This window comes from Mauremys mutica, chromosome 1 (assembly GCF_020497125.1).
Source record: "Mauremys mutica isolate MM-2020 ecotype Southern chromosome 1, ASM2049712v1, whole genome shotgun sequence".
NCBI classification, from domain to species: domain Eukaryota; kingdom Metazoa; phylum Chordata; order Testudines; family Geoemydidae; genus Mauremys; species Mauremys mutica.
In genome coordinates this window covers 148685995-148706498 of record NC_059072.1, presented here as the reverse complement: position 1 = coordinate 148706498, position 20504 = coordinate 148685995, and the positions used below count along the sequence as shown (strand labels likewise).

At 46.1% G+C, this 20504-nt stretch overlaps 1 long non-coding RNA gene across 1 annotated transcript; it reads left to right on the top strand.

The window, feature by feature from the left end:
* Positions 1 to 3139: 3139 nt before the first annotated feature.
* On the top strand, positions 3140 to 4915 carry LOC123356377. The gene is made up of 2 exons (XR_006575346.1): positions 3140 to 4089; positions 4728 to 4915. It is a non-coding gene; the product is annotated as an uncharacterized LOC123356377 (long non-coding RNA).
* Positions 4916 to 20504: the final 15589 nt, after the last annotated feature.

Below are 20504 nucleotides of genomic sequence, written 5' to 3'. Positions count from 1 at the left end.
AAGCAGAGCCCTAACATCAAAGCAATGTCTCCACAGCCATTTTTAATGCACTAGCGTGAGACTCAGCCTGGAAGGCGGCCGACTCCCTGCTGCACCTTAGACATACCCTAAAGAGGACAGTCCCAAGGGAGACTGTATGAAGGTTGGGTCACCTAACTCCCTGTAAATCCATGATCCAGCCCCCTCCCTTGGCACCCTGTCACCAAGCCTTAGCGGGTCATAACTGAGGATGCCAAATTCAGGACGAACTGCTGAGAAATGGGGCAAACACAACCCAAAACTGGTGGTTATTCTTTTATAAGTTTCAGAGTAGCAGCCGTGTTAGTCTGTATCCGCAAAAAGAACAGGAGTACTTGTGGCACCTAAGAGACTAACACATTTATTTGAGCATAAGCATGCATCCGATAATGTGGGCTGTAGCCCATGAAAGCTTATGCTCAAATAAATGTGTTAGTCTCTAAGGTGCCACAAGTACTCCTGTCCTTTTATAAGATAAATCAAACCAGCCACAAAAGTAAACTCCTGTTTCACCACACTGGCTAACAAGAAAACATAAAGGCAGTTTTCTCAGGCATTCTGGTTCTTATAACACCACCAAACACGCTGGATTCAGAGATGAGTGGTTCTTTACAGCCAGTGTCATTAAATGATAGTTTCTTCTGATCCCAAAGGGCCAGCCACTCCCAGGTCAATATACAACTTAAAACTTACCCAAAAATCATGCTGGTGCCAATCCTTTAGTATCTAAAATCTAAAGGTTTAGTCATAAAAAGAATGAAAAGGGAGAGTTAAAATTGGGTAAGGGAATCAATTACATACATTAATGGCAAAGTTCTTGGTTCAGGCTTGTAGCAGTGATGGAATAAACTGTTGGCTTAAGTCAAGTCTCTGGAGTACATCTACAGCTTGGATGGGTCATTCAGTCCTTTGCTCAGAGCTTCCAGAGGTAAGAAGCAGGATTGAAGACAAAATGGAGGTGTTTCCAGGGCCTTTTATAGCTTTTGCCATGTGAAGGGCATCCCATGGTTCTTACTGTGGAAAATTAGAGCAACAGGATGGAGTTTGGAGTCACATGGGCAAGTCACATGTTCATGCCCAATTTCCCTCAGTCATTGCAGGAAGCCATTACCTAGATTCCAGACAGCACATGTCCATGACGGTCCACTCAGTGTAGATGGGCTTCTCCCATGATCCACTGTCAACTAAGTGTGTCTTGATGAACCACTTAATTTGAACAATCCCTCCAAGATGTGCTAGCTAGCTACTTTGTGGGTGTTACCCTGTTATGCTTATAAGAAGCATACGGCATCTTTTTCACGGGAAAAGGCAATATGCTGCATTTATTGAAGATATAACAATTCGCATATGTGTTCAGTCACACACCACACACACTGTCCCACCAGTCGATGTTACAGTTACCAGTCCAGAGTCCAGATCAACCTAGTGGCCAGCTAGGTTGATCATGGGTAGGAGGAGCTGGGTTCCATTGGTCATGACACGATGCTCTGGGGAAGTCTTGGCAGGATGAACCCAACGTTTCATAGCAAGGCACCTTGTTTATATAGTGATTTTCCTTCATTGGGACCAATGAATTTTGCACCGTCATGCTGTAATCAATTGTTGTTTGATGAGTGCTTGTTTTCTTAAATTGTCCTTCTCATCCTTTATCTTGTTCTTTCATCAAGTCCCTCAGGGAGTTATCCCATGTTGGTTTAGATCACAGCTATCTTGTCCCCACTGATAGGTGCCTGTCTCATCTTTAGAATCATCAGTCTGCCCTCCTCTGACATTTCAATAGGGGTGTGTTGCAGCCTCCTGGCGCCCTTACGTCTTTCTTCAGTTCCTCCCTCATACATCTGGTTCAGCGATGACCTTCACACTTATCTCTTAACATGTACATTCCTTATTCAAACACAAAACAGAATTAATTTACACACAACATTTTACACAGGAACATCAAATTGCAATGCAAAAGAAAACAATTACGGCATTCTTTTACTTATTTTAAAATGCTAAATCTACAACAAATTGGTGACCCTCAAAGGTCTGTTACTGCCTTGAAATCAGTCCAGACACACATTCTGGCTGATGTATCTCTACCCATTGGCCCATTAGGCCATTCCTTTCTGTTATTCAAAAAGGGTGGCTGGCAGGATATGATCAAATCATACACCAATACACTTAATACATGCTACATAATTATTCTTTATCCTTCATTCCAAATTATATAAAATACCAACATAAAATCCCACCACTACATTTGGGGGAAGAGTTTGGGGGAATCTAGTTCCTGATTTTTATTTGACCTCTCTCCAGCACTTGTTTCGGTTTGGCCTTCTCCTTTCCATGCCTGTTTGAGGTTTCTGTCTCTATCACAGCAGGTGATGCAATGGTGTGTGAGAAAGAGGAGCAGAATTCTCAGCAGGAAAATGTTGAGCAAGTGGATAAACACAGAGCATTATCACAAAGATCAAAAAGGAACGTGTCCAGGACTCATGAGCAGGGAAATTCCTGTGAGATTCAGCACAGACCAGAAAGAGAGCAAGGAAACCAGCCAGGGGAGAAAGTGGGTAAATTAATTTCACGAGAAGGAACTCAGAAGGACCTCAAGGAAACCACAGCACAGCAGGAAATCCTTATGGGAAAGAGCAAAAATACATGTACTCAGTGTGGGAAAAACTTACGTGACTATTCAGCCCATAAAGAGCATCAGAGAATCCACACAGGGGAGAAACCCTATGAATGCAGTGAGTGTGGGAAAACCTTCAAGCGCAGCTCACATCTTATTTCCCATAAGAGAATCCACACAGGGGAGAGGCCACATGGATGCAGTGAGTGTGGGAAAACCTTCAGTCGCAGCTCACACCTTATTACCCATCAGAGAATCCACACAGGGGAGAGGCCCTATGAATGCAGTGAGTGTGGGAAAAATTTCACTCACAGATTCAGCCTTATTAATCATCAGAGAATCCACATGGGGGAGAGGCCCTTTAAATGCCATGAGTGTGGAAAATGCTTCATTAACACCTCAACTCTTTCTAAACATCAGAGAATCCACACAGGGAAGAGGCCCTATGAATGTAGTGAGTGTGGGAAAAACTTCACTCACAGATCAGGCCTTACTGAACATCAAAGAATCCACACAGGGGAGAGGCCTTATGAATGCAGCGAGTGTGGGAAAACTTTCAATCGGAGCTCAAACCTTATTACCCATCAGAGAATCCACACAGGAGAGCGGCCCTATGAATGCAGTGAGTGTGGGAATACCTTCGCTTGGCACTCGGCCCATGTTAGTCATCAGAGAATCTGTAAAAGAGCTCAACACCATGAAAACCTCTAGGGCAGGCCTGCACAACTTGTAAAGCAGTGAGGGCCATATTACTCCAAAGAAAACAGCTGAGGGCTGAACTCCCCCATCCCAGCGCTGCCAGAACACCACCCCCGCGCCCCCAAAACACAACACACACACACCCAATGCTGCCTGCACTGTGGAAACAAACCCTCCTTCCCCAGCGCCACCCCGCTGAAACTGCTGTGGGCCAAAAAGGACGATTGGGAGGGATACTTTATTAAGAATTTTTCAATTAAAGCAAACAATTTTTAAATTTTTTGTTATGAATCATGGAAAAATGAAAAACACCTGTTTCGTTGAAAGAAAACTTTGTACTTTTCATAATTACCTTGCAGATTTAATGAGAGATAGTACATCTCTTTTGGGCAACAAGCTTGTTGTATTCAGGGGTCATATCTGAAGTGGATATTTTCATAATGTCTTCCAAATGGTCGTCTATCAGATAAGAACATTGCTTGTTTTTATTCATGTTCATGTTGGAAAATGTTTGTTCACATATGTAAGTGCTTCCAAAAATGCTGAATGTTTTCAGTGCAATTTCAATAGGATTCTTGTATTTTTCATCATCCAGACTTTTGTAGAAGTCCCACAGGTTGCTTTCTCTGTGCTTATTTCAGTAAACTGCCGAACATTGAAGTTCAATAACCTCCAACTGCAAATCTAGTGGCACTTCCTCTGGATCCACAGAAAAGGGATCTTCAATCAGCTTCAACTGGACGTTGTCGTCTTTAGACAAAGTAAGTCTTCTGTCAAATTCTTCAATCAAAAGATTGATGTGCTTTGAGTATTTTTCTCCTAACTCAGCGTGTTTGTGCTGAGGGATACACTGTGCACAAGTGGGAAAGTGACACATTTCACCTTTTGACAGCCGACTTCTGAAAAGTTTCAATTTCATTTTGAAGGCTTTCACTGCTGCACACATTTGAAATATAAGTTGATTTTTTCCCCTGAAGTTGAATGTTGAGATCATTCAGGTGTGCTGTAATATCACAAAAGAAAATGATATTGATTCCAGGACTCATTTTCAAGCTCTGGGAATTTTATTGGCCCATTTTCTATGAATTTTGCTACCTCCTCTTTCAAAGGAATGAAACGACGGAGCACTTTTCCTCGACTCAACCACCTCACTTCCGTATGGTACATCAAGTGACTGCACTCAGTGTTTACCCCTTCAAGAAAGGCTCGAAATGTCCTATGTTTTAGTCCTCTAGAACGGATGTAGTTTACAATGGAAACTACCACTGATATTACATGCTCAGATTTTAAGACTTTGCTACACAAAACCTGCTGATGTAAATGCAGTGATGTTTGGTTATTTGTCTCCCAATAAATTCTTCAAGAAGAGTAACTGCTCCAACATTTTTTCCACACATAGCTGGAGCACCATCAGTACAAATGGCCACCAAGTTTGTGAAATCTAATCCCGACTGATCATTCATGGACTTCATCACTTCACTGGAGATTTCTTTTCCGGTTGTGTGACCTGTCATGGAGCACATGCCAGCAAGTTCTTCTGTAATTTCAAGGTTTTTATCAATACCTCTAATAAAAATAAGAAGTTGGGCGATGTCTTTTAAATTGGTGCTTTCATCCCTAGCTAAGGAGTAAAAGCAGAATTCACTGACCCTCTGCTTTAACTGATCACTTAGATTGGTAGAAATGTCAGCTATTCTTCTCTGTACAGTCATGCATGATAGACTGACATTCTCAAATATTCCCCTCTTTTCTGGACATAACTCAGATACAGCAATCAAGATACACTTTTTTAAAAACTCACCTTCTGTGAAGCATTTCCCAACAGCAGCAATTTCCTTAGAAATTTGAAAGCTTACTTTAGTAACCTTATCGTTCTCAGTATGTAAGTATTTATTCGTCCATTCAGTGTTGAAAACGCTGTGCTCTGTTTCTCTTTTTCTTTTCACTCATGGTATCCATTATAAAGCTCAAGATTTTGTTGAATAAATTCACACACAAGGGAAACACTCACAGTCACACACAAAGAGAAGAGATCTCTCACGGGGCATGGCTCACTAGCAAGGCACTGATGGTATGTGGTAGCCTGTAGAGGGGGGCAGAAACGGTGCACATAGGGTGACCAGATCACAACTGTAAAATAGGACCGCCCCCTCCCCGCTTGGCCGCACCATCACACCCCTCTTCACCCCCTATCCCCCCGCTGGCTTGCTGTGTCCCTCCTAGTCAGTCCCCCACCCTTCACTTGCCTCTTTTCACCTCCTCCCTCTCCTGCCAGAAACCCCCATGCCTGCCCCTAGAATCCCTGCTGCCTCACTGCTCGCCTCTTTGCCCACCTGCCTGCCTCTGACTCGCCGCTCACCCCCGACATTTCAAACATTGAGTTTATGCGGCTGCAGCTCAGTAATGGAGATGCTCTATGCCAGGGTTTCTCAAACTTCCTTTCACTGCAACCCGCTTCTGCCAAAAACACTTACTACATGGCCCAGGAAAGAGGGACCAAGCCCCTCCACACAAGGCGAGCGGGGGGGGGGGGAGCCAAAACCTAAGCTCCACCCCAGTGGGGGAAGGGCAAATCCAAAGCATGAGGGATTCAGCCCTGAGTGGTGGGGCTCAGACTTTTGGCTTCAGCCCTACAAGTCTAATGCCAGCCCTGGTGACCCCATTAGAACAAGGTCATGACCCACTTTGGGGTCCTGATCCACAGTTTGAGAACCACTGCTCTGTGCTGATGGGAGAGAGTTTTCATGTGGGTGTAGTTAATCCACTTCCCCAGGATATGGCAGCTATGTCAGTGAGAGAAGCTATATTAGTGGGTGTGCAAGCTGTGGTATTTACCACATTTAAGAAGGTTAATCAAACCCCATTTTTAAAACCACCTGTGGTCTGGGAATGGCAAAGGAGCTCGATGAAGCAGGGTTTGTCCTTCAAAGTCCTGGAGATCACGATTCCATGTGCTTGTTGTCAGGAGAGTATAGCTCAGTGATTGAGTCTTTGACTACAATTCAAGTGGTCCTTGGTTCAAACTCCAGTGCCCTCTTATGACCTTGTTTCTTTTTTAAAAAAAAGAAAACATTTTCATTTCCATTCTCCATTATGTTCAGGAGCTCCACTATACGGGGGTGCTTGATATGAATGTAAACACTCAACATTTCGCTGTCCAAATGCATAAAAACCTAGCAAACCTGTCCATCAGCTGAAATCAGTTCCAATCCTCTAAGTGTCTAGTTTATGTTTTCATCAATTAAACAAAGGTAGCATATGAATGTACATTTGCAGATCCCTCTTCTCCAGGGGCTGTGTTGTGCAGAAGAACAAGAACCACATCCAGTTGGGATTCAGGAGTCTGATGAGCAAAGGCAACTTGGTGCAGGCTAAAGTCACCAGCACCTTGGCTCCTTCACATTCAACCAGAATCTGGGCCCCCAGGACAAGGCATGAGAAGAAGACAGTGGCTGTGAGCAGGAAAATAGCCACCAAGAAGCTGGCTAAAGCTGTCTAGATCCTCAGGGAGGTCACAATGCCCATGTCTAGAATGTGGTTGTGGAGATTAATGGAAGGAGGAGGCACATGTCAGAGCCCTAGGGGGGCTCACGTCAGGGTTCTAGTGGGGCTCTGGGTGATCGCTGCTTCCCACCACCCAACACAGATGTAATGAGGTTGAATAGTGTCCACAAAAGAGAAACTAAACAACTAATTATTCCTCAAGAAAGGTTTTTAATGACTTACAACTATAAAGGCAACACAAACAGAATAAGAAAAACAGAATTAAAGACCAGCACTGAGTGAGGATTAATACAAATGGCAAGTTATACTGGAGACAAGCTCAAGTCCAAGTAATATTATGCATTAATACCTATTCCTATAAGTGCATCTATAAACGGTAGATAATATTGAAAATAGTCACAAGCACATGCAACGTTACTATTACTGATCGCCCAGCAATTTTACATGTACTGTAACCACCCCCAACAAATACAATTCTCTATGTAATACTAATACATTGATTAACTATATTTTACTAACCTTAACCTACCTATAACCTTATATAACAACTTATAAACTTTGATTTACTTTTATGATAAACTTGATGGTAACTTATACTGAAGACAATCACAGCGACTTGTAAAGCTATTATGGTTTATAAACTACTAGCTTCAGCAGTGAAGGACATAAATCAACACCGTATAGAGGTCAAGCATAGGAGTTTATTACACACAGCGCTGGCGGAGTGTCACCTTGCTTATTAGGCTCAGAGACACTGCCAATCAATTGATTACAATAGAATGTATAGATTTTCCATGGGCAGGGAAAGTGACGAGGTAGGCAGTTCCACACCCCTGGGTAGGTTTTGAAGCAAGACAAGATAGCACATAAACCAATGGTTAACAGGTTACATAAAATCTCCGTCCATGGTCTTAAGTTATCAAGTTAACATTTAATTAATACTTTGATAAAATGTTGTTAGTATAAAATATATAGGTTGAATTCTGATTTGGGGTCCATAGGAATGGAGCAACTCCTTTGATTGTCCAACGGGTACATTCCTAGAGGTTAAAGCAAAGAAACAGTAAAAGTATATGGCAATAAAGATTGTTTTCTGTGTGTCTAAAGGCAAGGCATTGATCCCTGGGAAGGGAGGTGGAAGGATGCCATATCTTATACTGACATATGACAACTTCTCATAAACTCAGAGTTGGATCTGTGGGAAGAACGTCTCCCTACAGAAGAAACAAACACAAGAGAAACGGATTCTTTGTTCAATCTGCAACTCTGAATAAGACACAATTCTTTAGTTCTTAGCTCCAACACCTGGCAATTTGCTGACCAGGCCTATCTTAGCAAGCAAGGCTTTCTGTTTACCCCAGATTTCTGTTAGCTGATCACCATTTGCTAGGCCTACGGTCCCTTGACCATGCTCTGGACTTTGGGTCTGACACAATCCATATACCAGGTTGTTATATAAAATGCACATAGGTTTTAACCATTCACATACAGTAATAGCAAAGTTCTTGATTCAGGCTTGTAGCAGTGATGGAATAAACTGCAGGTTCAAATCAAGTCTCTGGAGTCCATCCACAGCTGGGATGGGTCATTCAGTCCTTTGTACAGAGCTTCAGTTTGTAGCAAAATCCCTCCAGAGGTATGAAGCAGGATTGAAGACAAGATGGAGATGAGGCATCAGCCTTTTATAGTCTCTTGCCATGTGGTCTTTGCTTTCTTTGTCCCAAGGACACTCTATCCAGCATGTGGCATAGAAAAACCTTAGAGTTCTGTCCATAGGCAGGTCCCTGCATACCTTGCTGAGTCACAAGGCATATCTGCCTTCTCTCAGTGGGTCGATTGTATAGCTGATGGTCCTTAATAGGCCATCAAGCAGGCTAGGCAGAACTGACACCAACTTGTCTGGGGTGTTCCCCGGAAGCAGAGCAAAGTTTGAATTATGGACAGCATAGAGCCAATATTCATAACATCAACTACAAAAATGATACACATCTAGAGATAGTATAATTATAATCAGCCAATCAGAACCTCTCCATAGACCCCTTACACAACAACCTTTCTACAATATTGGCTGCAAATATAGAACAGTGGTCACAACAGTGATCTATATAGTGACAGATTGTGTCAATAGCATCACAGGAGGTGACATGGCACCAGTGAGACTGATATTGGAATATTGCCTCCAGTTTTGGTGTCCTCATTTGAAAAAGATGTCTAGTTGGCAGCCAGTATCAAGCAGAGTGCCCCTAGGGTCGGTCCTGGGGCTGGTTTTGTTCAATATCTTCATTAATGATCTGGAGGATGGCGTGGATTGAACTCTCAACAAGTTTGCAGATGACACTAAACTGGGAGGAGTGGTAGATACGCTGGAGGGTAGGGATAGGATACAGAGGGATGTAGACAAATTAGAGGATTGGGCCAAAAGAAACCTGATGAGGTTCAACAAGGACAAGTGCAGAATTTGCCAAGAATGCTAATGGAATTTTGGGCTGTATAAATAGGGGCATTGCCAACAGATCACCTCTATTCGACATTGGTGAGGCGTCATCTGGAGTACTGTGTCCAGTTTTGGGCCCCACACTACAAGAAGGCTGTGGAAAAATTGGAAAGAGTCCAGTGGAGGGCAACAAAAATGATTAGGGGGCAGGTGCACATGACTTATGAGGAGAGGCTGAGGGAACTGAGATTGTTTAGCCTGCAGAAGAGAAGAATGAGGGGGGATTTGATAGCTGCTTTCAACTACCTGAAAGGGGGTTCCAAAGAGGATGGATCTAGACTGTTCTCAGTGGTACCTGATGACAGAACAAGGAGTAATGGTCTCAAGTTGCAGTGGGAGAGGTTTAGGTTTGATATTAGGAAAAACTTTTTCACTCGGAGTGAAGCAGTGGAATGCGTTACCGAGGGATGCAGTGGCATCTCCTTCCTTAGAGGTTTTTAAGGTTAAGCTTGACAAAGCCCTAGCTGGGATGATTTAGTTGGGAATTGGTCCTGCTTTGAGCAGGGGGGGGTTGGACTAGATGACCTCCTGAGATCCCTTCGAACCCTGATATTCTATGATTCTATGAAAATGGAGCTGGGGCAGCAAAGAGCCACCAAATGTTGTGAAGGCTGGAGAAAAATGCCTTCTAGTGAGCTATTGAAAGAGCTCAACCTGTTCAGATTATCAAAAGAAGATTGAAAGGGGACTTCACTGAAGTGTTGAAGTAACTTAATGGAGAGAAAAGATTGGACATTAAAGGGCTCTTTAATCGAGCAGAGAAAGGCATAACAAGACCCAAAGGTTGGAAGGTGAAAAGAGACAAATTCATATTAGAAATAAGGCACAGATAGTCAACAGTGAGGATGATTCACCACAGGAACAAGCTACCAAGGAAAGTGGAGGATTCACCATCTCTTGATGTCATTTAATGAAGACTAGATGCTTTTCTGGAATGTGTTTGCCCCCAAAGTAGCGATTGTGTCATACAGGAGGCCTGTGAGATGCAGGAGGTCAGATTAGATGCGCTAATGGTCTCTTCTGGCCATAAAGTCGACTAATTTCTGAAAAACTGAGTGTAGCATTGGGAGCAGTGTCTGATGTTTTCCTGTCTAGCTGGCTTGCTTCCTAGAACAAACGCTCCTTGAGTGGGGTGATCCACAGGGAGTAGCTCAAACCTCCAAAGTGCCTGGCCAGGGTAGGACATTAGCACAGCAAGGGAGGGGTGTGGCAGTGACATCACAAAGGCCTTTTGCAGGACCTCAGACTATTTGTCAAAGGTGGTGGGGAGGTGATGACCTCACAGAGAGATGCTGACATCAGCCAGGCAGGACAGGGGCGAGGGGCCAGGGAAACCTCAGAGACCCCTGTGGCTTTGCTTCAGCAAAGTCTCCTTCTCCAGGTCTCTCTTTGAGGACTGAGAGAGTATTCGGGTTCACATACGTGAGCGCCAGGAGGAACCTCTTTCGAATGTTCTCCCCTTTTAGTTATTTTACTAGAAAACAGACGTCCCTGTTTAGAAGGTAAGAGCCTCCTTGAGGTTTGAAACCTGTTCAGTCTGATCCATCTGGTGACAGTTGAATTCTAGGCATGGAAAACATAAGCTCAAGGAGGCAAAATTTTATTCCGCACCTGGGATTTTGTCCCTTAGAATCACTGGGGACAGTAGGGTTTGTCCTTTTTGTTTCACCTTTTCCTCTCTCCCTCCTTTCTCTTCTTCTCTTGCTTCTTTTGTCCTTTCTCCTGTTCCCCTCCCAACACCAGGAGAGGGGTGTGTGTGCGTGTGTTGTGGGGGCGTGCTCTGCAGCTCCCACTGTGGAAAGTGCACCCAAAGATGTGGGACAGAAATAGTGCTCGGGCAGTGATCCCCACCAATGACCTGGGCAATCCTTTGTGCTCTCTGGTGAGAACCCTCAGCCTCAGTCTCTACCCTGATTGGCTGAGCAGGGGGTTATTGACAGGGAGGAGACTCAGGTCCTTGTTGTTCTCTTTTAAGACCAAGTAAATAAGTCAGAACCAGTTCTATGTTTGATTAATTTTGCAGCTTCTCTGCATTAATTGTCTCTGAGCAGTTCATGATTCTCTTTAACATTGCAGTTCTCCTAAAATACTTGCTGAATAATTACTGCACACTGTTGTTGGTCCACGTAATGTGCCCCTTAATACCCTGTGTGCCCCCCCCCCATTTCCACCCAGGCTGGGGGTGGGTAAAACTCTGCAGATAAACTTTTGAATTCTGGGGCGGCACTGACCAGGGACAGAAACTTTTGGGTTGTTGGACTTTGGGGTGATTGGACTTAAGACTCTAAGGGGAAAAGGACATTGCCAAAACTTACTTGGTGGGTCTTTTGCTCATGGTTTACGTTATGAATCCTGTTTGTGGTGTTTCCCCAATATGATGCCACATTGTTTCCCTCCTTTATTAAAAGTATTTTGCTACACTCAGAGTCTGTGCTTGCAAGAGGGGAAGTATTGCCTCCTAGAGGCGCCCGTGGGGGTGGTATGTAATTGGCCCAGGTCACTGGGTGGGGGCTCGAGCCGGTTTTGCATTTGCATTATTGAAACGGAACCCCTGGATACTGAACCCGGCCCTTGTTGCTGCCAACTTAGAGGGGCAGAAGGGTTACATTTAGTTAAAAGGACTGACACCGAATGGCCACACGATGCAGCCAGAACATCAGGAACCCAAAGCAGCGAGCTCCTGGTTTGCACATTTATGGTGACAAGGGATTGAGCTCAACTCCCCTCTGTTCACAGACATGTTTGTTTCATTCTCTGCTGCCAAACCTAAGTTTAAATGAATTTCTGGGGCTGATGAAAGGGAGCTTTGGGATTGATTTCACTTGTCCACCAATGCAGCATTTCTTGGTATAAATAGCAGCACAGGCTGGATAGAGAATGGAGCCTAGCCCTGACTTCCCTGATAGCAAAGCCTGGTTTCCCAGCTGCAATCGGACATGCTGCACATCTGCAGGGATGGTGTAAATAGCCCAGCATGGCCCCTTTGGGGCTGTTGTGCCTGGCACAGGGCTGCTGGTAGAAGGGCTCATTCCATGAATGGCTGCACGGTGCATGAGGCCCACACACCCTATGGCAATGGAGGGGTGTTTCCACCCCCAGTTGTGATGCAGGGAGAACAGGAATTAGTTTCACATGCCTATTTTCAGGCTGTAATCTGGGGCACCCGGCTCTGTGCGGGGGATCCTGGCAGCTCAGTTTCAGGGCTGGATCAGGCCCCTGATTTAAAGGGCGGTGACATGGTTTCCAACATTTGGATGTCTCAGACAATCTCTGTCTCCTAAAGCCGCAGGTCTGTGGCCCCAGGGAAGGCTCCTGCACTGTCTCAGCTCCAGCAGCCAGGGTAGGACTGACCCTTGGGGCGCTAGGTGAGTGGCAGAGGCTTCAGGAGCTGAGAGTTTGCCTGAAGCCGCAGGGACACAGTGTGAGGGAGTATCCCTGGCATCTACATGAAAGGAGCAGAAGGGGATTTACTTGGGTTGGGGAGTGAGCTGACAGTGTCTCAGGGGTGTGTATAGATCAGGGGAGGGCAAACTCTGGGCCAGATCCATCAGGGCTTTCAATGTGGCCCAAGGGATTGCCAGCCCCAGGGCATGCGGTGACAGGGGGAGACGAGGACAGAGGGCTCCATGAGCTGCCCTCGCCTGCAGGAGCCGCCCCCCAGAGCTCCCATTGGCTGGGAATGGGGAACTGCAGCCAATGGAAACTTCGGGGGTGGTACCCACTGGTGAGGGCAGTGCATGGCAGAGCCGCCTACCCCACCCCAAGAAGCCACTGCCAGACATGCTGGCTGGTTCTGGGAATGACACGGGACCGGGGCAGGCAGGATGTCCGCCTTACCCCCGCTACACACTGCTGCCGCCTCGGAGCCACTTGAGGTATGTGGGTGCTGGGCCAGAGCCCATCTCCCAAACCCCTCCTGCACCCTCCACCCCAACCCCCTGCTCTGAGCCCCCTAACCCCTGCCTTGAGCCCCCTGCTCTACCCTTCTGCACCCCAACCCCCTGCCCTGAGTCCCCTTCCACACTCTGCATCCCTGAGCCCCCAACCCGCTTATTGAGGTTCTGGCTGTACTTTTCCCCACACTTGTTTATTTATGCACACCCGATCTGAGGCCTCATGAAGTCACGGGACCTCGTCAACCTCCTCCTGGCCATGGTGGCATTGGTAACACCAGGGAGAGGAGGTTGGTGCGGGGGGGAGGGTCCTGCAACCGGGGGGCTGTTTTTCGTTCCTTTATCCATTCACCTACCTGGGCAGAGTTCCTCTAGGCAGCGTCCGCCGGCTCTCTGGATGCCTTCGAGGAGCAACGAGTTATGGGTCTTTGACCCCCACACTTGTTCCCGTTACAGTCTTTATTGTCCCCCGAACTTGGTTGGGTTCTGGGTTTAGTAGCTCCTCCCTAGGCTGGGGGAGGGGCTATTAGCAGTGGGCAGTGCTAGCGTCTGCCCACGTCCCGGCGCTCAACAAGACCATTGTCCTTCTGCTCCCTGGCCTGCTGTATCCCAGTAACATAGAAATTGAATAGCACAGGGACATGCATCTGCACAGTAACAAAGCTAAATGATGCAGTGATACAAGGAATTCAGGGAGTCCCAGCAGCAGATAAAATAAATCTGTGACCTGCTCTGAGACTTGGGAGGGGAAATAATAAAGCCCTTCTGCCCCCAGACCCTATTTTTGCAAACACTGGGGTCTCAGTCCACCGAGGTAACTGTTACCCCCTCTGCCCCTGCCTGTGCAAGGGTTTTGCTCTCTGACACCATCTGCCTTCCCCCTGGGCTTAACCCCAGCTCCTCCCGCCCCGCAGCCTTGATTTTACCCTTCGACCCCTCTCTTAACCCTGCCTCCAGCTGCTTGACCCCCTGACCAGTCAATTTCCAGCCCCTCCTCTGATTTGCCCCCTTTGCCCCTTTTTAACCCCTGTAAATAGGAGTCCACAGAATCTGATTCCAAGTAAGGGCAGGGTAGGGGGAAATGGCTTCAGCAGATGTTACTGAGCCTGCTCAGTGCACCCTGAGTAGGAAATTCCTACAGATAGCAGTGGCACCACCGCAGTCCAGGTCCTGCCTAGGAACGTTCCCCGCCCAGGAGCAGATCCCCAGGGACTGCGAGACCAACTGCTCCCGGAGCCTTTGGGCAGAGTCTCTACTTGCCCACCCAGCGCTGGCCCTGGGGTCTCTCTGGCCCCTGGGGCCTGCAGCTCCGGGCCAAGGGCAGCAGAGCCTGGGATTGGGTCCAGCTGGAGAAAGTCTCCACCTCGGATGGGCACAGAAAGTGCTTCTGTGAAAGTCTGTCCCTGGCCCAGGCCCTCTGGGGCCGCAGCAGCAGCCCGGAGCTCAGCCTGGGCTCCCAGCTCAACCTGGAGGCAGCAGCATCAGCAGCAGCAGTGTCTTGTACCTTACAGAGCCCGGCCACCAGAAGCTGCCCCACGGCTCTTTTCCTGCCTTCCTTCCTACCAATCCCTGCTGCCCCGGCCCCTTCAAGCCCAACCTGGGCTGCAGCTGCTGCACTCACCGGGCCAGGGACTTTCTGAGGTGGGAACTAGCCCCATCTCTGCTCCTCCTGCTGCCTGTGTGTGTCCCAGAACCACTGCAGGGACTGACCCACACCCAGGCTCTCGCTCCTATTAGCACTCGCAGGGGCCGATCCAGCTACGGGAGAGTGAGTGCCCCTGGGAGCAGGGAAGTGACCAAGTCTCCCTGCCAGAGGATGGAGGGAGGGGGAAGAAAGGCAAAGAGGAGAGATTGAAAGGGGATAAGAAGAAATAAGTGGGGAAAGCAGGACCCAGCTCTTTTCTACTGCATCACTCCTGAGTAGATTGCTCCTGAGCTCCGGATAAATAGCCCCCAGTGTCCAGGGTCTCTCAGATCCCCCTGCCTCCCCAGGGAATGCACATAGGGGTCTCCTTCCTGCCAGATGTGATTACAAGCAGCTGTAGGTGTCACCCTTATGCCATGATTTGAGAAAGACAGCAAAGCTTGGGAACATGCATCTGTATGTACAGTCCAGTGTGACAATCCCTGCTCCAGGAGGAGTTTGTTCTTTACTCCTGCTGGATGGGCACAGAATGGGGCAGCAACAGGTTTGTGTCAGTTTTTGTTGTGCACATTCCTTAACTTAGAACAGTATGAAATGAAGAAAATGGAGATTGAATTAAATATACAGAGAAAAGTTCCAGCCGCTGTTGCTTATTGAAAGAATGACTCAGTATCCCAGTTAAAAGTTTATTAACATGAACAAATAAATCCAAGAGCACGTCACTAAGGCTAAATGACTATAGACACCACTCAGCTAAGGGTTAAACAATACAGTGATAAAGTTCAGGTCAAATCAGGAAATCAATGAGTTAACAAGGATATTGCGTTGGAATCAAGTCATCTATTTAGTTCAACCATCAGATTAATGCAGCAGAAAATCAACCCCTATAAATCCTAAAAGAGCAACCCAAGAAGGCAGATGCACATTTAGTGATGCAGAAACCCCAATCAGAGTTTTTTACCCAGGCAGTGCAACCCAGATTTACCCAGCTGAAAATTTCAATGCCGAAATCAAATTATTGCTTACATTTAGCCCACAACCTCAAAGCCAATTAGTTTTCTCCTTATATTTCATTATTGTGTAGCTAATACTTCTCCTCGCCCTCTCGCCCCAGAACACATACAGACCTTAGAGAGACATTAGTTAAAGAAGTTCAAACTGGTCTCGCTGAACAATACATATTTGACCGCTCAATTCCTTGCAATGCTTCCATAGGTGAGGAGCATGCACTGAGTCATTTCATAGGGCAGGGTTTTAAGGCAATTAAGATTTGGGGAACTATTCTTCCTAACATCTTCCCATTGTAGATTTCAGAGGTGTTCACACCCTCACCAGGCCGCAATGTTACACCCCAATCTAATAGAAAGGCTGGGAGGTCTCCAAGTTCATAAAAAGAAACAGACAAAAAATAGAAAAAGGAATAAAGTGTTTCTAAGATAATAAGGGGTTGGATCTCTGCGCCTCTCGGGCTTTGGATTCACCTGGAGTAGGAACTGTAGCTGCAGTTTAGGAACCAGGTAATGGCATAGATTTCCTTTCTCTCAGGCGCAGGGAGTGACCTATGTCTCATTCTCTCTGTCTCCGATCAGGTGTTGGGATGGTGAGTGAGAAAGAGGAGGGGAAACCCCAGCAGGAAGATGCTGAGCAAGCAGAACCACGTGTGCTCTATTTTCACACTTTCTAATCTTTCAAAGAAGCAGGAGGCAGAGAAGTGATACAAATGCATTAGACTCAAGAGCAAAACTAAGGACAGGTCTGCACTAGGAGGGGGGATCGATCTAAGATACGCAACTTCAGCTACGGGAATAGCATAGCTGAAGTCGACGTATTTAGGTCGACTTATCTCGGCATCTTCATGGTGCTGAGTCGACTGCTGCTGCTCCCGTCGACTCTGCTTGCACCTCTCGCGGTGCTGGAGTACCAGAGTCAACGGGAGAGCGCTCACAGATTGATTTATAACGTCTAGACTAGACGCGATAAATCGACCCCCGATAGATTGATCACTACCCGCTGATCCGGTGGGTAGCGTAGACCTGCCCTAAGAGACCAAACCACAGACTCTGGACTCAGCATTCCTGTATCCTGAAGTCTGAACTTGGAATCTGATACATTCCGTCATTGGCTACCATCATTTGCCCAGCATGGAAGTGCTTCTTGTCCAATAAGGCAGCCAGACTGGGACCCATAGGCATGGAATGGCTCTAAAGGAATCAGCTGTTTCTCTCTAATCCAAACAGTAAAAGACAGTTGTTCCCAATTTAATCATGGCACCCTTTAGGAGTGTGATCAATGCCACTTAACTAGGGAGCAGCATTCTAAAAATAGTTTACCAGGGCCACAGGTCACCGTAGCTTCCATCTCTGGGGTGAAAATCAACCACCACTACCTGCAATTTCTACCTGAAGTCTTGTCAAATCTTTGACCTTATTTGGAGTAATGTTACACTTCTCTGGAGTAAAATTCTTCACCAACCACACAACAGATCAATAGCAATAGTGAGGTATAACTCCCCCTACTATGCCCTTTTATGTCTTTAATCTGGTGGCACAGATTTAAAAGAGGAACTAAATTCAGGTATGGCTTAGAATCCCTGTAAGACACCAAAAGGCAGGTGTCTATTAAAAATAGGTATCTTTCTGCAGCTATATCACATTCAACATGGATTTCATTTTCTACACATTTGCAGCATCTCCCATGGGTGAGCTGAAGAGAAATGTCACTTCCATTTTTCCCATCTCTACCTAGAAAGGGATTGCATTTCCCAAATAATAGGCAACATGCATCTGATTAGGAAGGAGATATCTTCAAGAGTAACCTCTTGCAGGGCCTGGGTCAGAATTGCTTTGGGAGCCAAATACATGGGTATTTTACTTAGTTCCAAGTCATTTACTAGGGAATCCTCTTCCCAGCCCTTTAGAAAAAAATACTGACCTAACCAATTGAACAACAGGGGGATTGGGATGGTGATGGGGAATAAGGGAATCCCTCTGACTTACCCTTCTTCTGTTGTTACAGCAGGGGAAATGACATTTTTTCCTATCTCTGCCCTGTTCCTGCTCTTTCTTATAGTTCAATATATTTTAAGTGAGGAAAATGGTAGTAAAAATATCTGCTCTTCAGTACAACCTCAAGCAACATCAGAGCAACTGGGAATGAAACAATTTGTTCCCGAAGGGGGAACCTGATGACTAACAATGGCTTTGAAATGGGGGAACAGTATAACTGTGATGCTCAGGGTTTGTTTAGACTAGGAAGTGATGGAGTTTAGGTCAGGTCAAGGGGAAAGCTAATGCCAACCACTGCACCTGGGCTGCATCTGCACTACAACTATAATTGTCTTTTTACACCAAGATCACTAACTTGATCAGCCAACGCCATGTACAATCCTAGTGGATGTAAGGCACAGGTAGTTTCTACCTCAGTGTAGCTTGTTGGGATCAAAACCTCTCTCCCATCTGGAGCTGATGAACATTCCTGGCTGGAGGGACACACGCTCCTACGACTCAAAAGGAAAGGAGTTGATAGAAAAAAAATCAGAGGATTGACCCCAAAGAAGGGTGAGCTGCAAAAGGCAGAAGCAGGCAACTCATCTGGGGGAACTGAGACACCACGGTGAAGATGGTGTAAAAATCACTATGTGGGAATTAGCAAATGTGATTTAAAAAATAAAAAGCTTTCGTCAGCTCTAGTCAAAGGATTTATAACAGTTCACTCATTTGGATTTTGTGATGTCTGATAAGGTGTGAGCTCCAACTGAAGCTTTTCCCACACTCAGAGCACGTGTAGGGCATCTCTCATGTGGATTCTACAATGTGTGATAAGGTGTGAGCTCTGATTGAAGCTTTTCCCACACTCAGAGCACGTGTAGGGCGTCTCCCCGGTATGGATTCTCTGATGTCTGATAAGATCTGAGCTCTGACTGAAGCTTTTCCCACACTCAGAGCATCCGTACAGTTTCTCACAGGTGTGGATTTTCCTATGTGCGATAAGGTTTGAGTTCTGATTGAAGCTTTTCCCGCACTCAGAGCATCCATACGGTTTCTCACCTGTGTGGATTCTCCTGTGTGCACTCAGGGCAGAGCTCTGATTGAAGCTTTTCCCGCACTCAGAGCACGTGTAGGGCATCTCTCCTGTGTGGATTCTCTGATGTCTGAGAAGGTGTGAGCTCCGACTGAAGCTTTTCCCACACTCAAGGCAGGTGTAGCGTCTCTCTTCCAAGTTGATTCGGACTGAGTGGCTACTGTAGTTTTTCTCTGGCCTCTGCTGAGCCTCACAGGATTTTTTGTTTTCTTGGAGTGCACAACTCCTGGAAACATTCCCTTTGAATCTTCCTGATAACATCCAATGTGGTTCTACTTGCACAGCGTCTTCCTGCTGGGGTTTCTCCTCCTCGTTCTCACTCACCATCCCATCACCTGATGGGAGACAGAGAGAATCCAGACATAGGTCACTCCCTGCACCAGAAAGAAAGGAAATCTCAGAGAGAGGAATGGAAAAACGGATGAACAAACCAAAATATATGTGGGAGAGATCAAACTTATCAGGAGCTGATTTTCCCCAAACCCTTCCACAGAGAAGAGAGGAAGGGATCAGTTCTGGGTCCTCATTGCACCATAACTCTCAGGGGAAAGCGACATCGGGGAGGGACCTGCTGCCAGTTGTTAGTCAGAATACGAGGGAAGCCATGAGTGACATCTGCCATAATGACTCCACATCTGCAGGGAACAATCCTGAACTTGAAGAGCTCACAGGGTCTTTGTAGGGCATCCCAAATGTTTCCTGCATTCCTAAACAGTTGTTGAGTTGGTTTAACCAATTCCTCACCTGTGCAGGCAGCTCTCAGGAGCACTTCTTTCTCAGAGCCCTGGAGGTCCAGGACCCATGGCTCTTCCCCTCGTTCCAGTTGCGAGATCACATCAGGTTTGGAAATTGGAAACCCTATTGCAGGCAAAGAAAACAAGGGAGGTCAGTGGAATTTGTGGGATACATGTCACAAAGAATAGTCCATGGTTTTAACTCCATCTCAGTTTTAAGCAGTAACATCTGTAGCCCTCAGAATTAATCTGCTTGCATGCACAAATATATCTTTTTGTATAAGTACTGTATTGTGATAGGTTTATTAATTCATATTAAAAGTAAGTTTGGCGGTAATGCAAGAAACCCACAGGCCAAAAACCTGCATTTTAAGCTAAAGCAAAGTTAGCATATCTATATCCTGTGCCCTTTTACCCAGAAAAGGGAAGATGACCTTTTAAACTTGTTTTTCCTATACCCAAATAAAGTGCCTACGCTTAGTTCTAAGACCCTTTACCTAGACCAACAGACAATGAAGAATGGCATAGGGGATTTTTCAAAGTTGTACCCACACACTTAACAAGTACACCACAAGTGCGCAGATACCTGTCATCCATACGCACATACATATTAGCCTATGGGGTAAGAGTACCCTAACATTTCTATGGGGGAAGAGTGACATTTGGGCATAAGAGGAAGGATTTCCGGCATTTATTTCTATAACCTACCTCACTATGGTACCCCCCCACCTCGACCTCCTCCTTCTTCACTACACTTCACCATCTTCAACTACATATTCATGCTATCCATCTACAACAGCTATTAACCAGGCCGCACTTACTTTCT